Genomic DNA, 14,319 nt, shown 5'->3' on the forward strand with positions numbered 1-14,319 from the left:
TATTAAATGCACATGGGTGTTTTGTCCATATGTGCATCTGTATACTGCATGTATTCCTGGTGCCCTTGGAGCTCAGAAGAGAGCATAAGATTTTCCCAGGACTGGAGTTACAGATAGTTGTGAGCCACTGTGTAGGTGCTGGGAATCGAGCCCAGGTCCTTTGAAAGAGCAGCAGGTGTTCCTAACCACTGAGAAATCTTTTCAGACCTTCTCTGAATAAATATTATCTACCATCCCTCTTTCCTTTCTGCCGCCGCCATGCCATCCAGACTGAGGAAGACCCGAAAACTCCGGGGCCACGTAAGCCACGGGCACGGCCGCATCGGTAAGCACCGCAAGCACCCTGGGGGCCGCGGGAGTGCTGGAGGCGCGCACCACCACAGGATCAAGCCATGGTCACGGCCGCGTCAGTGAGCACCGCAAGCACCCTGGGGGCCGCGGGAATGCTGGAGGCGCGCACCACCACAGGATCAAGCCATGGTCACGGCCGTGTCAGTGAGCACCGCAAGCACCCCGGGGGCCGCGGGAATGCTGGAGGCACGCACCACCACAGGATCAAGCCATGGTCACGGCCGCGTCAGTGAGCACCGCAAGCACCCCGGGGGCCGCTGGAATGCTGGAGGCGCGCACCACCACAGGATCAACTTCGACAAATATCACCCAGGTTACTTTGGGAAAGTATGTATGAGGCATTACCACTTAAAGAGGAACCAGAGCTTCTGCCCAGCTGTCAACCTGGATAAGCTGTGGACACTGGTCAGTGAGCAGACACGGTCAATGCTGCAAAAAACAAGACTGGAGTTGCTCCCATCATTGGTGGTGTGCGATCGGGTTACTACAAAGTTCTGGGGAAGGGCAAGCTCCTTGAGCAGCCAGTCATTGTGAAGGCCAAATTCTTCAGCAGAAGAGCTGAAGAGAAGATTAAGGATGTTGGAGGTGCCTGTGTCCTGGTGGCTTAAAGCAGCCTGAGGAGGTTAATTAAATGCTAACATTAAAAAAATATTATCTACCAAAAATCAAAACTGTGCTTGTTTCATGGGTATGAGTTTCTTTTACTTCTCTGATGGTGCATATCATTTAAAAGATATTTTTTTCTTTTATTTCCTGGATTGTCTTTATTCTTTCAAGTTATTTTTTTGGAGTATTTAATTTTGGAGTTTATCATTTAGGCTAGAAATTTCTTTTAAATTATTGGTATTCTTTTATGACTATCAATATGCAAAAGCAAGGCATACAAAGATTGCTTTGACATTTTTGTTTATCTACAGGACTTACTGACTAATGTATATAATGGAAGAGTGATCAGATGAAGATCTAAATGTGTAGTAGATGTCGTAGTTGGTACCTAGAGATTTTTTTCTCTCAGGCTGCCACTTTCTTCAGCTCTCCCAGCTCTGAGGATTGATCAACTGATGCATCAGTCAACTTCCTGAAAGTCAGTGTTGGAGAGTTGTCTACCCCGATTTCCCTTCCTTCCTTCCTTCCTTCCTTCCTTCCTTCCTTTTCTTCTCTTTTTTCTTTTAGAACCTAGGACCTTAGGCATCCTAGATAAGGGCTCTAGCACTGAGCTACATACTCGTCTGGCTACCTCAAAAAAAATTTTTTTTTTGCTACCTCAAATTTTAACAGTTCCTTTCAGTATAGCCATAGTTTAAACAGTTGTTGTTGAAAACTTTAAGTATATATAAAAGTGAGTGAATGGTACAATGACCCCAACTCCAAACAATTATCAACTTGTAACCAGTTAGAAGTTTTGTCTTCCTTTTGGATTTTGAGACAGGTCTTATATAACTCAGGCTAGCCCTGAACTCACTATGTAGCCAAGTATGAGTTTAAACTCCTGCCCTTTCTACCTTCACTTCTCAAGTTCTTGGATTATGACATGCAATACCACACCTGGCTACAGTGGCCAGTTTTATTCCATATATTCATCCAATCAGTTCTATCCCCTCATTATTTTATAACAAATTCCAGATATTGTATCATTTAACCTGTAAATATCTTGGTTTTATCTCTAAAATAAAAAGATTTTAAGTAATATTGTTAGGACACTTTGTTCTTTATAGTGTCCAACTGAAGCAGTGCTTATATATTTATTACTCCATAGCAACCCCCCCCCCCCGCTTCTTACAGGATGCAAACATGTGATTAATTTCTATATCTCTTCAGCATGTTTTAATCTATCCATATGCCCCAGTTCTATTAATTGGAGAAGCCAGGTATGTGTAGTGCCACCATCTGGGGTTTTCCTGAGGTTCTCTCTCTCTCTCTCTCTCTCTCTCTCTCTCTCTCTCTCTCTCTCTCTCAAGATTTATTTATTTGTCATTATGTTTACAGTGCTCTGCCTGCATATACACCTGTGGGCCAGGTGCATCAGATCTCATTATAGATGGTTGTGAGCCACTGTGGGTTGCTGGGAATTGAACTCAGGACCTCCGGAAGAGCAGTCAGTGCTCTTAACCTCTGAGCCATCTCTCCAGCCCCATCTGAGCTTTTCAAATCGTGGCCTTGTGGTTCCTCTGGCCACAGCATTTTCTGTAAAACGGTGGCTACACTTAGAGGCTTGGTTAGATGAAAGAGGGCTTGCTTTTTCAGAAGAACTATGTTTTGTTTTTTGTTTTTTTCTTGTGTCTCCAGTATAGCAAAGCTGATATTCTATTGCTTCTCTTTTCCCAGAGTCAGGAGCTGTGAGCAGTGGCTGGTGGCTCCACTGTGTCACTGGGAAGTACAAAGTGGGGCTCTTCTAACTCTGTCTGCTTAGTTCTCACCCGTTAGTTTGCTGTTTACACCGGACACTGCTTCTACAAGAAAGGCAGCCAAGATGCTTGACCTCTTTCTTTCCTCATCAGTTTTTCAAGCAAGGAGTAGCTCCTCTGGCATTCTTCAAAGAAGATCAACAGAAGTTTTCTTTTCTTTTTCTTTTTGTTTTTTGAGACACAGTTTTTCCTGTGTAGGCTTGGCTGCCCTGGAACTCACTCTGTAGACCAGGGTGACCTCGAACTCACAGAGAGATCTGCCTGCCTGTGCCTCCCAAGTGCTGGGACTACAGGTGTGCACCACCACTGCCTGGCTCAGAAATTTTATTTTAAGCATAATTATGTCCTTAGATTTAAACATCGCAGCTGTGTTCCAGTTACTCGCAGTTACTGTTCTCAGTGATGCTCTCCCGTCTCATCTTTGGCCAATGGGAGCCTTTAATTAGCACATAAGTCCTTTTGACATGACCACAATACTCCCTGAAAACTTCATTTCTTTCTGATAAGACAAGGCTTCCAGAAGCATCTCATCCATATTTTGTTTTTGACCTGGTGTCTTCCATTTAAAGAGCACAGACTTGGAACTAGAGGTGTTTATTGCTACTGAACTGTTTGGTCTCCTCGTTCTTTAAGGTGGAGGGACGCCCTCAGTGGAGTTACTACTGATTCTCGCAAATCAGATTCAGGATTGTGGAGACTTTGTTAATCCTCACTTGCCATATGGTTTTGTTTGTTTCTGTCTCCCACACCCACAGCCTCCAAGAGCATCAATATCATTACGTATTTGCTTTATTAGTGTATACCCCACCAGGGATGTATGTGGAGTCAATTATTGGATTTTAAATTACTTGAAATAGTTTCTCTCTATGTGATGATGACACCAACTCAATAGATAGTTAGGTTCATTTATTTCATTTTGCTTTGGAGTTTATTTATTTATTTATTTGCTTGATCTTTATTGCGCCATCATGTAAAGTATTTCCATTCTTCTACATGCAGATCTATAAAATAAGCTGTACTTGGTGATCTCTCTCTTCTACTCTGTCCGCTCTCCTCTTTGTTTCTTCCTTTCTCTAATAGTGATTTTAAAAAACATTTTTATTTAGCTTTTCAACTGGTAATGTATAAACAAATAGCTATATTCGTATTTCTGATCTTTTTAGATAAATGGTTTCTACCATATATAATTTATCTACCTTAATACTTGCTTTTTAATAACATTTATGCATAAGAATATGTTACATATTTATATTGTGACTCAACCTGCCCCCTTATTTAGTTCCTGTTGGCCGATCACACACTTCCTAAAGCAAACGACATCACAGATATGCTTCTCCTTTCTTGCTGTGTGACTTGAGCAAATAGCTTCATGCCTCTGAGTCTCTTCATCCTCATCTGTAAGGTGGAAATAATAAAACTTACTTTACAGGGTTCTTTATCATGGCCGAGTTGGGAAGAGAACTCAACACTTTGGTCAGCACACGGTGGCTCAGGTAAATGGGAGCTTTCAATTGTTGTCATTAGAGCTGCATTTTCTTTCTTATTCTTGTCAATTTGATGGGTTCAAGGATCTTACAAGTACTGAATGTGGTTTTCCCTTCCTTTTATCTCTTAAAGGCTAAGTGAGCCCGGCAAGGATGTTCAGATGCGGGTCAGCGGGATGGTCAGCGGGGATGGCCTCCCTGTTGTGAGCCCCACCTCCATCCCAGCCAGCCCACAGTGCTGAGTCCTGTCTTTCAGAGCTTTACCATCACTTCCTGCCTCCTCAACTTCTCTTCTTGGCTCAGTCCTTTCTGGCCCAGGATCCAGAATCCTTCCAGAAACTACTTTTAGGCTTCTGTTCCAAAATTACCAGTGCTTTCTTACTCTATTCTCAGGATTCCAGGGCCCTGTCTAACATATCCAACCCCTTCCTTCCCCTGTTGTTGAGACTTCATCATCATGTGACTTTAGTGCTGTATCTTCCATCATGTCGTTGCATCATTATATTAGTCCAGCATCACTGAGCTACACGATTACTCTGTCAGGTTGTCATTCTGTTGCTGAAATCTCCTTACAGTTATGTCAGCACCACAGTGTCATGATTACATGGTTACCTTATAACAGGCAAGTATTGTTAGCTTGGAGTGCCATCATTTCCTGGTTAATACTAGTAAGTTGTCACATGGTTATCTTGTTTCTAGAATACATCATTACAGCCCTGCGTGATCACTTTCACATGTATGGTGACACATCTTTGCTGCACTCTATTATTATGAGATTGGTTTGTATTTTAGTATTATCTAGTTGAAGAATTATATCGTCTATTCATACTAAAATACAAATTTAAAGGGTAGAAGAGCGGGCCAAGAGCCTATATCTCCCAACTCCCTGACCCACTTTCCTATAACTTTGTCTGTAGGACACCACACCCAGGCACAGCCAACTGTGGCATGGATACTCACTATACAAAGTCATGCTCATTGCTAGAGTCCCAAGTTGGTTCCTCTTCTAACCTATGTAGATGGCCCTACCAGCATCCGGTCTCACGGAACACAGCCATGGAGACAGTCATTTTTGCTGACTCTCATTTCTTCATCTTCATATTTAATTGGTAACCAAGTCCAGATATGCTACTCCAGTGAGTTTGCACTAAGACCTCCTTGTACTCAGATATTTGGGGTAAGTGCCCATCCAGGTACCTTAATCTGCTCTTCCCCTCAAGGGAGACTTATCCATCACAGGCCAGCCTCAACTTTATTCTCCCTCCCTCCCTCCCTCCCTCCCTCCCTCCCTCCCTCCCTCCCTCCCTCCCTCTCTCTCTTTGCTCATTGTGTTAATGACTTTTGTGTCACTGTGACCACAATACTCCACAGGAACAACTTAGGGAAGAGTGCATTCACTTTACCTTCTGGCTTCAGAGGAGTTTTAGTTCATCATGGCTAGGAAATTCTGGCAGATTGCCACAGTCCACGGTGGCAGAAAGCTTTCCAAGGGCTGTCCACATCGTGGTAGACCAGGAAGCGGGAAGCCAGAGCAGAAGAAGAACTAAAGAACTGAAAGAACTAAAGAAGCCACCGCCCACTGGCCATCTACTTCTACCAGCTGAGCCTCACTCCCAAAATTTCCACAGCCTCCTGAAATGGTGCCATCCACTCAGAACAAGCACCAAAGCAAGTAACCAAACAACCAAACAACAACCACCCCCCCAAAACCCATAAAAACAAAAACAAACAAAAACTAATAAAACAACTCCCTCAAACCAGCCTATGGAGGATGCCTTCACATTTTAGTCACAGCACTCATGACACACTAGCCTCCTGATGATGTCCTGCCTCCCCTTCCACCACTCTGTCCAGGAGCCAGAATTAACTTCTCAAATAACACTTCACATTTGATCATCCTAAGAAACAGGCAGGGAAAAGGGCAAACTCAGTCTGACCTTCATCACCCTTTATAAATTACGCCTCCTTTCTGTCACCCAGTTAGTATCCGCATCTTGTCAGCTCAACTTCTGATGACTACATCACCAGCTTGGGAACGGTTCAACTGTGTCCCCTACCAGCACATAGTTCCAGCCAGCACAGGCTCTGAGCAAAGCCTATCTTTGCTCTTCTAGGAAGTCTACCTCCAACCCTGGCCACTGTCTCTGAGACTAATCTCTGGGTCTCAGGAACATCTCCTCTTTCTGAGCCCACTCAGCACAGCTGTTTGGATCCATGTGTCATGGGATCACAACTTCTTCGAACAGTCTCTGTAATGTTCTCCCTTCCCTAGCTTCCTCTGTTGTCCTGGGGCTACCAACAAACTCCTGAGTCTGAGGAGCCACCTCTGAGGTCAGGCTAGGGGCTGAGCCAAGGAGGGCCAGGGATTTATTCATCCAAGTGTTTTCTAATATCTATTAAGTACTAGCTTCTGAGAACAAAGGCACGGACTCCATTCTCATGTAGCTTAACATTTTGGTGGGAAGACTAAAGGGGCTGGAGAGATGGCTCTGTGGGAGAGCTTGCCTGTTCTTTCGGAGGAGCCAAATTCTGTTCCCGGCACCCACGTTAGGCACTCACAACCACCTGTAACTTTAGATCCAGGGGATCTGATGTTGTCTTCTGGCCTCTGTGGACATCTGCATATACAAGGCATGTAGTCATTTACACACACACACACACACACACACACACACACACACACACACACACGCACACATGCACGAGAACAAATGCACAATTGCTAGGGTGACCTGTGAGTGAGTGAATCGTGGAAGTTTGAGGATCCATTAAAAGTACATCAAGGGTCCAGAAAAGGCTTTGTGCCTATAGAACGTTTAATCAGAGTTTGGAAAAATAGCTAGGAGATAGTTAACTGAATGGTGGGGATCTGAGGGTGGAGGGAGTAAGTCATGCAAAGAGAACGATATTTACAAATACCACAAGGAAGGTCAAGGGCTGGAGGCAGAGAGCACAGGAAAACATGCTAGAGATGTGTCTGGCTGGTGAGAGAGACTAGAGCAGTGGCTTGTAAGGTTAAGAGTTCAGATCAGATCTCCTATGGGCTCTGGTGGTCTACCAAAGAGCATTAGGGTGTGTGTATGTGTGTGTGTGTGTGTGTGTGTGTGTGTGTGTACGGGTGTATGTATGCATGTGTGCGTGTCTGTGTGATAGAGGGACATGGCAGGATGTTAGTTACTTTGTTTATTTGTTTGTTTGTTTGGGACAGGGTTTCTCTGTGTAGCCCTGGCTGTCCTGGAACTGACTCTGTAGACCAGGCTGGCCTCGAACTCACAGAGATGTGCTTGCCTCTGCCTCCTGAGCACTGGGACTAAAGGTGTGTGACACCATGCCTAGCCATTACTTGTATTTTTGGTGATTACAGTAGTTCTAAGTCTGGAGTGTAGGTAGACAGAGACCATGATTGCCCAGCCTTGAGTGGTAGAAGAGAGCTAGAAGCAAGCAAACTCAATTTGTTAGATTTCCAGGACATTAGACTCTCAAGACTTGGATTCTGATTGGATGAGAGAGATGATGAGTGACAGGAAGGAGTCAAGATGACTGGCAGGTGCTGACTTGTGCAGTTGAATGGATGGTGGTACCATTCCCTCAGATTAGGATCAATGAATGGGACAATTGTGCTTTGGGTTACACACAGTCACCTAAGACGGTTGAGGATGATGATATAGGAGTATAAGGAGTTATGCTGTCTAACTCAGTTAAGTGGTTGGGAAGGTCTTTCTGGTTGGGCCAGCAAGGCCATGACTAAATATGATTGGGCCTTGAACTAAATAGGAGGGGCCTGGAAGTTGGAGAATCAGGAGACCTGGAGACTTCGAAGTGGACCCAGGGTGGCCCAAGGCCTGGGTGACTCCAGCCTTCATTGGTGACAGACGGCTGGGCTAGGCCGTGCTGCCCTCTCCTCCTCTGATAATTAATCCCGCGCGGGGGCCGCGGGCGATGACAGGGCTGTCTAGCGTGCACTTAAGCATTAAATGACCAATTTCTGTCAGACTAACTTCCCCAGCCTCCCCATCCCCTCCCCTGCTGCCCACCCCCTGCCTGCACCCCCTCCCTCCGCTCTTTGCACTCTGAGTTTTTCAGCAACTGATGGCTCCTGGTTCATTTCTGTGGAATTAATTGGTCCCTGAATGAATTCTGTTGACAGGGCAATTTATCATGTGTTTGGGCTGACAGTGCGAGTGTCGGGGGTGGGGAGGTAGGCTGAGAAGGGGACTGAGATGGGGGAGGAGGTTCTGGGTTGGGGTGGATATTGGCTATACGTAAGGGCCTGAGAAGCAGAAGTCTAAGGGCTTGGGATACCATAGAATATCTCAATCATGGCTCCGCCCTTTGCTACACGTCTTGGTTCTACAAGCTGGAAAGAAAACCCCGAATTGGAGAGGGACCTGCAAACTTTGGCTTCTCTTCAACTCTTCCATCACCCAAAATTCAGGAGTTTTCATTGAGAGAACTCAGTATCATTAGGGTGAATCACTAACCCTAATGTCTGGAATGGGGCTCTTGACTGAGAGAGCGAGAAAGAGAGAGGGAGAGGGGCAGAGAGAGAGAGAGAGAGAGAGAGAGAGAGAGAGAGAGAGAGAGAGAGAGAGAGAGAGAGGCAGAGAGAGAGAGATTCTTATGCACTTAAGGAGTGAAGGGCTGATTAGTTTCAGGGTAAGTGGGCTCGTCCCCAGGGAGTTGGGCGCTCAGCCGGCCTGGCTAACAGGGGCCTGAGGGACCAGCTAATTAAGAGTATTGGGATGGTTTGGGCAGGCAGGCAATGGGGAGAGGGTAGAAATACAGTTGGCCCCAAATAGCTGCTTCCTTTGTCTCCCTCCCTATAGACCTCCCTTGAACCCTCTAAGGGTCCCTTAGGCCACTTTCATTTGCCTTAATGCTTATGTTCTTGATCCCAGAGACCTCTAGGCAGATACATCGAAGAGAGATAGGAAAAGGCAGATGGAGAATGGAAATGAGCAATCTAGGCTCCCGTAGTTAGAGCACGCCCCTTTGCCTTTTCCACCTGCGCTGAGCCACCAGAATGTTCCAGAACCTCTGGGCACTGAAACTGCTAGAACACTTACAACACACAAGTACTGAAAACCAAAGTCCTAGAAGTCATCAGCTTGCTTCTATTAGGAAATGGGGGCATAGAAAGGAGAAACTTGCTGACACTCAGGTAATGACCTTGCGGGACAACTTGTGAGTCTCTTCTGCCCTTGACTCAGCAGAACTTCTGTACTTACATGTGCTTTCTGTTCTGCCTTTAGGTCAACACGTGAAATTCCTCTGCATGGGAGCAGAGGTCATGTCTGGTCCCTTGGCGATGGACAGTTACAGTGACCAGACAGGATAAGTCCAAGATGATGCCAGGTTCAGTTCCTAGAAAGGTCACATAAAGGATGGGGGTGAACATGGGAAGGGAATGAAATCTTTTTTGCTGTTGTTGTTGTTTTGTTTTTTGAGACAGGGTTTCTCCGTGTAGACTTGACTGTCCTGGACTCGCTTTGTAGCCCGGGCTGGCCTCGAACTCACAGAAATCTGTCTGCCTCTGCCTCCCGAGTGCTGGGATTACAGGTGTGTGCCCCTAGGCCTGGCTGGGAATGGGATCTTGGGGGCTTAGGTACTGTGTCGTGAAGGATGGGGCCACAGAGAGCCGTAGATCGCTGCCACGAGAGACACGGTTTTTCTGCCCTTGCAGATTCCCTTCTGAATCTCTAGAACAGACTTCCCATCATTCTTTGGCTTCCGCAAGGCTAGATCCTGCCCTGTTCTCCTCATCTGACTGACAGCACTATCTCCTGATAGCCCCATCTCCACTCTCTCTAGCCTTCTCTCCTAACGAAGTTCCCTAGGCCCCACCCACTGCCATGCTATGGGCCTCCCCTCATTCTTTCAGGCTTCTTTCCCTAGGTCCCTCATGTTCATGTCCGTATGCTTGTTGACATACCCGTAGTCCTTAGCGTGAAAGGAGACTCTCTCCTGCACTCACTGACCACACCACCTGGCCACTCCTACTCTCAGCTTTTCTAAAGAATCCCATCCATTCTGTCCCCCTACGTGCTCAGGCTGCTTACCCTACACCAGTGGTTCTCAACTTGTGGGTCGTGACCCCTTTGGGGAGGTCACATGATCCTTTCGCAGGAGTCACCTAAGACCATAGGGAAACACAGATATTTATGATTCATAACAGTAGCAAAATTACCACTATGAGGTAGCAACAAGAATAATTTTATGGTGGGGGTCACCACAACACGAGGAATTGAATTAAAGGGTTGAAACATTAGGAGATTGAGAACCATTTCCCTACACCTCTTGAGAGCAAAGCTCAGAGGTCACCAGGTGTCTCCTTGTAACAAACTTAGTGGCTTGCTGTAGAATCAAATGAATTACATGTTGGCTCAATTTTCTTATCCAATATATTTTATTACAACTTATTAACTGAGCATATAACCTGTCACTTATAACCCGACTAACCAAAACAATAGGAAAAGAGGATTAAGGAACACAACAACAAAACTGTAAGGATATCAGTTTCAAGGAATGATTCTCCTGGCATAATCAGCAGAATTTCTTCTGCTGGAACCTGGAGTAACCAGAACCCAGAACCTCAGCGGGAGCCTGGAGCCCTGAAGCCTTCCCTCGAGCAGTTCTCTCTAGGAGCATCTTGAAGTACAGCGATGAACAGTCAAAACTATCCGAAGTCTCCAAAAGCCCCGCCTCCAGTTTTGGGCTCATTTATATATCTCCTCCCAGGTCTGTTCATGGGATCTTTTCAGCTGGCAACAATCAAGCTCCCGCATGAGGTGGCTGGTCTTCTAGTGGATTAACCGCACCTGTTCTCTCACAAGACCGTTCCAACCCCATACTTGGGATCCTAAAAAACAGGTTTATCTCTCCTTCAATTACATATGACTTTTTCATGAGACAATTATGCTTTTATGTGCCAAGGATCTAGTTGTCTTTTTACTTTTTAAATTTATTTTTAATAAAGTAAAAGCTAGACTTTAAAAAGTATACTCAAATCTAACTCTTGCTTTGTCCCCACCCACACTGCTCTTTCAGAAACAGCTGCTTGCATTAGTTACTATGATTTCATATATATATGTAAATATGTATTTATATATACACACACAAACATGAAAATGTCTTGCCTTCTTTCTCATATACTCTGTCCTTTATTTTTTTAATTAAAAAATGTAGCCTTGTTAGGGGTTGGAAAGAATGTTCAATGGTTAAGAGCACTTGTTTTTCTTACGGAGGACCCTAGTTCAGTTTCCAGCACACACAGACAGACAGACAGAGACAGACAGACAGACAGACAGACAGACAGACAGACATGTAGGCACTCACACATAAAAATAAAAACAAATAGGTAAAAGTGTATATAGCCTTATTATATCTCCATATCTGCTCCCTTCCAGAGCCCATCTTCAGTTCAGGTGGTCCCCACCCTTTCACACACTCTTCCTCCACCCACGGTCTCTCATTATGTTCGTGCATGTTATCGACAGATCACTCTTGCAAATAGCAGACACATAAAGCTATTCTTTTTTGCCTATAGAAAAAAATCTAAAACTTCTAGCAGAGTTTTATGTTCTCAGAACGAGCTTCATGGTTGCAAGTGACAGATCTAAATATGTTTGTTTAAGCCCCCAAATAAAAGCTAGGTTTCTGACCCTAGACACCCCAAAACAAGCCTTATTTCAGACATGACTGGATCCAGAGGCTTGAATAACACCGCCAGGGCTCTCTGGTGCTCTTCTTTCAACTCTGCTGGTTTCTGGTGGGTCTCACTTACAGACAGGCAATCCCTGAATAGTAACACTTTGGTGAGGCTTCTTATAGCTCCTGTGCCCTCATCACTGCAGCCCATAATCCAGGTGGAGACCCTCGTCCCTCCAAGACCCAGTAACATCCCCATTGAGAGAAGAACTACTCTCTCACTCTTTCTCCCCGCCTCCTTTGAGACAGGGTCCTTCTATACAGATATGGCTACCCTCAAACTTGTTCTATAGACCAGGCTGGCCTGGAACTCACAGAGATCTGCCTGCCTCTGCCTCCTGAGTGCTGGGATCAAAGGAGAAATCTGTTTCTAACTTGAGGTCTACGCCCTGCAGCCAGAGACGCAGGGTCTTCAGTATCAAACAGGAGTCTCAGGGCTCCATGTGTGGTCAGGAGCCGATGTGGCACTCTGTCAGTGACATAAGAGCTACACAGGATGGTGCATGGAAGAAGGGGTTCACCCCAGTGACCCCCACAGGAACTGTGATTGGTGCTTTGAATGCGTGGATCAGTTATTTGAGAAGTTTAGTGCATGTCAGTGTCAATCAAGCCACTGGGCTGTGGAGGAGAAGGAGCAGTTGTCATCTGGGACCTTCTTTCAGCAACTCAGCTTCTCCCTCTTTGGTCATTCTCTTGCTTCTCTCACCTGTTTCCTTGTACCTGGCTCCGCCTCAAGCCTCCTGCTTACTCAATTTTTTTTTCACATCATCTCATTCATGTTTTTCTGTCATGCTTGTTGAACAGATGTATGTGCCAAACACTGTCCTTGACACTCCAGGATACAGCTGTCATATATGCCCTTCCTTCCTCTCTCTTTCCTGCTTCCTCTCCCCACTCTCCTTCCTTCCTTCCTTCCTTTATTTTTCCTTTCATTTCTTTGCAGGGTAGGGTGGCTTGGGCAGTATGGTACAGAGAAAAGAGTAAGAGATGTACATATTCTGGGCCTTTTTTTTTTTTTTTTTTTGGCAACAGGGTCTCACTATGTAGCCCTAGCTGTCCTGGAACTTGTCCTGTAGACCAAGCTGGCTTTGAACTCAAAGAGATCTGCCTGCCTCTGCCTCTTAAGTGATGGGATTATAAGTATGCACCATCACCAGCGGGCTCTGGCTCTATTCTTAATGGAGATTGACTTTGCTGATGGATCAAATGGACGTGGGATGAAAAAGATAGGAGTCTGGGAAGATTTGGGCGTTAGCCTTCAGCATCTGCTAGAAGAGAGAGAACTTTACTGATCCAATGAAAAACAGAGGATCGGGCTGGAGAGATGGCTCAGAGGTTAAGAGCAGTGACTATTCTTCCAGAGGTCCTGAGTACAATTCCCAGCCACCACATGGTGGCTCACAACCATCTGTAATGAGATCTGGTGCCCTCATCTGCTGTGCAGGCACACACGCAGGCAGAACATTGTATACATAATAAACAAATCTTTTTTAAAAGTTTAGAAAAATCCGGGGATCCACTCAGGGCCTTCATGGGGCTCTGCCTCTCCTGGGGGAAAACTGTATTTTGTACACACTGCCTACCTTTGCTTTGTGAGAAAGGAAGGAAGATTGACTTAGTGTGGACTTAGTTGAATATGCTGTGTACATGGGCAGGATGTGACTGTGGGTGACACAGCTTTCTTTAAATGGCAGGTGCCATTTTGACATTCTTACCAGTGTCCTGGCTGCCAACTGCACAGTTACTTTTAAGCGTCACCTGACATTCTTTCTCTTTGTTCCTTCCCAGGTACCTGACAGTGTAGTCACTCTAGTGTACTTCTGTAAGTATACTAGGCCAACTGTCTGCCTAACCTGGAACACCTTTTTTCTCTATTAGACTGTTATGTCCGCTTACCTCACTTGGGAATCTGGGCCAATGAGACGGGAAAGGGCTAGCAGACGGAATTCTGGGGAAAGCAAACTGAAGCTGGAGACCAGATCCTCTTGGTGTTTGATAGGTGAATGGGGCTGCAGTTAGACTAAGCAGCTGCCAGAGACTCCAGAGCATGTTTGGGGGCTTTCAGGCTGATCAAACAATGAAGCCAGAAGGGCACAATGTGGAAGTTCTGCCTGGAAACAGCCACTGTAAATAATATGACCTCTGCTGTCTCTGTCAGTGGGACCAGAAGTAAATAAGAGATTCTGAGGGTGGCCATGAAAATGTCTCTGGCTTTCAGTTCGATGATGGGCAGGCAAGAGCAGACATCCATCCAAGGCCAGGTACCTGTTAACATCTGGCTAGGCAGGGCATCCCGACAAGCCCACTGAGCTTGATCCAACCCAGTGTACTGTTGGCTTTCAGGAATCCTCTCATTGTGCATCAGATGATCA

At 45.6% G+C, this 14,319-nt stretch overlaps 1 pseudogene across 1 annotated transcript; it reads left to right on the forward strand.

Annotated features, from left to right (window-relative positions):
* Nucleotides 1-239: 239 nt before the first annotated feature.
* Nucleotides 240-959, forward strand: LOC311590076 (large ribosomal subunit protein uL15-like; annotated as a pseudogene). Its single transcript has 2 exons — nt 240-410; nt 639-959. The product of its transcript is annotated as a large ribosomal subunit protein uL15-like (transcript).
* The last annotated feature ends 13,360 nt before the right edge of the window (nt 960-14,319 follow it).

This window comes from Acomys minous (assembly GCF_964271855.1).
Source record: "Acomys minous genome assembly, chromosome: 2".
NCBI lineage: Eukaryota > Metazoa > Chordata > Mammalia > Rodentia > Muridae > Acomys > Acomys minous.